The sequence below is a fragment of the Enhydra lutris genome, unplaced genomic scaffold (genome assembly GCF_002288905.1).
Source record: "Enhydra lutris kenyoni isolate GAN:26980312 unplaced genomic scaffold, ASM228890v2 scaffoldscaffold78, whole genome shotgun sequence".
Lineage (NCBI taxonomy): Eukaryota > Metazoa > Chordata > Mammalia > Carnivora > Mustelidae > Enhydra > Enhydra lutris.
The window spans coordinates 1,660,512-1,663,713 of record NW_019154162.1 but is presented as its reverse complement, the minus strand read 5'-3'; the positions used below and the strand labels follow the sequence as shown (position 1 = coordinate 1,663,713).

Sequence of the window (3,202 nt, the reverse complement as noted above, 5' to 3'; positions counted from 1 at the left end):
TGCTGATAGGCAGCTAAAAGAGGTTCCGTCCTCATGCAGTCTATCTTCCCAAATATAACCTCAGATTCATTTCTCCGCATATCCTCCATTCCAGCAATTGGTGGTTGCTTTTCTGTTCATAGAGTTGCTGCTATTATTATCTTTGATCTCCTGTTGAGTTTGTAGGTGATCAGAATGGTTTGATAACTATCTACCTGAATTCCTGGTACCAGAAGAAATTTATGTCTCCTACTCCTCTGCTGTCCTGTTCCTCCTCTCTAGGATTATCTTTACTAGTATTTAGATAGGATTTTTACATCAGTATACATCAGGAATAATGAACTATAATTCATGGAGTCAGTTAAGAAGTATTCCCTCTACTTCAATTTTTTTGTAAGAATTTGAAGAGTATTGGTATTTATTTTTTCTTTAAATGTTTGGTAGAATTTACTAGTAATGATGGTTGGTATTCTGCTTTTCATTGTTTGGAAAATTTTGATTAGTAATTCAATCTTCTTTCCCTTTTTAGGTCTTTCAGGCTTTCTATTTCTTCATGATTCAGTCTTGGTGGGTTGCGTTCCACCCAGAATTTACTAATTTCATCTAGATTTTCTATTTTTTCAGTATATAGTTGTTCATAGTATTCTGACAAAATCCTTTTTCTTTTTACTTGTTTCACTCTTCTGTTTCTTTTTTAGTCTAGCTAATTGTTTATTAATTTTCTCATTTTGAAGAACTAACCCTTAGTTTTTATTTATATTTTCTATTCTTTGTTTTATCTTTGCTTACAGTATTTTCTTCCTTCTGCTAGTGTGTTCTTATTTTCTAGTTTCTTAAGGTAAACATTTAGATTTTGGTTTGAAACCTTGTTCTCTTTTAATGTAAGCATTTATAGTCATAAATGTCCCTTACCAGAACTGCTTTCACTGCATCCCATAAGTATTATTATGCTGTGTTTTTATATTCATTTGTCTCAAGATATTTTCTAAATTCCTTATGATACCTTTGAACCATTAAAGAAATACTGTTTAATTTCCAAACATTTTTAGACCTTCATCTTTCCTTCTGCTATCAATTTCTAAATTAATTCCTTGTGATTGAAAAGACATATTATTTTTTTTTTCAAAAATTTTAAATGTATTAAGAATTGTGACTACACACATGGTCTTATCATAGAGAATATTCTGTGTGTATTTCAGAAAACTGTCCAATCTACTGTTGTTGAGTTGAGTATTTCATAAATGTCTTTTAGGTCCAGATTTTCCAGCAGTGATTACCTTCCTAAAATACATGCCTTTCATGAAGGACCTCTTCCACCTGTCCCCAAAAAAGAAGAAGAACAAGAAGAAATGCCTGCTGCAGAGCCCCAACCCTTACTTCATGGATGTGAAGTGACCAGGATGCTACAAAATCACCACCATCATTAGGCATGCAGAAATGGTGGTTTTGTGTGTTGGCTGTTCCATTTTCCTTTTCCAGACTACAGGACAAAAAGCTAGGCTCACAGAAGGATGCTCCTTCAGATGGAAACAGCACTTTCAGTGGTAAATCAAAATGAGTGGGAAACTATCCCAATAAATAGATTTTGGATTTTTAAAAAATGTCTTTTAGGGCTAGCTTATTAATAGTGTCATAGATATCTTCTATTTCTTTATTGACCTTCCATGTTGTTCTATCCATTATTTAAAGTAGACATAGGAGTCTTCCACTATTATTGTAGAGCATCCTATAGCTACCTTTAGTTGTGCCAATGTTGGCTTCAGATTATAAAGGAACTCAGGTGTTTGGGGTATATGGGTTTGTAATTGTATCTTTTGAAGAAATAACACTTCCATTATCATGTAATGTCTAAATTTGTAATTTATAATATATTTTACAAACAATTCATTTATAAAGTATTAATATAATGACTCCTGTTTTTGTGTGGTTACAATTTGTGTGAAGTATCTTTTCCTCTTGTTTCATTTGGAGCACAGGTTTTTCCTTAGATCGAAAGTAAGTTTCTTGTAGATATTATATAGTTGGGTACTGTGTTTTTTTCCTATCCATTCTGCTAATCTGTATTAATTGGAGAGCTTAATATGCTTAAACTTAAAGTAATTGATGATAGGAAAGGACTTGCTCCTTTGGGTTTTTGTTTGTTTGTTTGTGACTTACAGCTTTTTTGTCCCTCCTTTCTTCTGGTTTTACCTTCCTTGTATTAATATTATTTCTGTTATATATTCTCTACATATTTTTCTTTGCGATTGCCAAGGGATTACATAAAGCATCCTAAAGTTATAACAACCTATGTTAATTGATAACAACTTAATTCAATCACATTAAGTAATATTTACCTTTTATATTCCTGCTTCTTCCCCCACTTCATTATTTATGTCACTAGTTGCATCTTTATATGTATGTACCCATTAACATAGATCTAAAATCATTTCATATATTTTTTGTCTTTTAAATTCTATGAAAGAATAAAAGTGTAGTTAAAAAGAAATCTATAATAATACAGTTTTAAAATTGTTTCATATATTTACATCTATCAGGAACTGTCTACTATTTTGTTTTTTTCCAACCTGAAGGACTCGCTTTGATGGAAGCCAGTAATTTTATTTATCTGGGAAAGTCTTAAGTTACTCATCATTTTGAAGGACACTTTTGCTAGATATGGAATTATTGTTTTTTTTTTTTTTGTTACTTTTTTCTCTCAGCACTTTAAGTATTTTATCCCACTTCATTCTATCTGCAAGATTACTGCTGAGAAGACAGCTTATTATCTTATAGAGCTTCCTTTGCATATGATAAGACATTTTTCTCTCAGGACATCCAAGATTCTCTCTTATGACTTTGGACAATTTGATCATAATATCTCAGTGCGAATTTCCTTGTTTTTTTTCTAGTTACATTTTATTAGACTCTTTTTGTATTTTTGTATTTATCTCCTCAAATTTGGAAATTTTCAGCCATTATTTCTTCAAGTAAATTTATGCCCCTTTCATGCTCTCTTTCCAGGACATAGATGGGGGTCTACTTGATGGTGCCCCATATATCTCTTAGTTCTGTTGACTTTACTTCATTTTTTTTTCTTTTTGCTCTTCAGACTCAATGATTTCAAATGATCTGAATTCATTTCCCTGATTTTTTTTATGCTAAGAACTCTAGGCTGCTATTGAACCCCTCTATTGAATTTTTCAATTCAGTTGCTATGCTTTTCATCTTCAAATTTTTGGTT

General features: G+C 31.5%; 1 pseudogene; it reads left to right on the top strand.

The window, feature by feature from the left end:
• Window positions 1–1,269: 1,269 nt before the first annotated feature.
• LOC111160852 lies at window positions 1,270–1,527 on the top strand (annotated as a pseudogene).
• The last annotated feature ends 1,675 nt before the right edge of the window (window positions 1,528–3,202 follow it).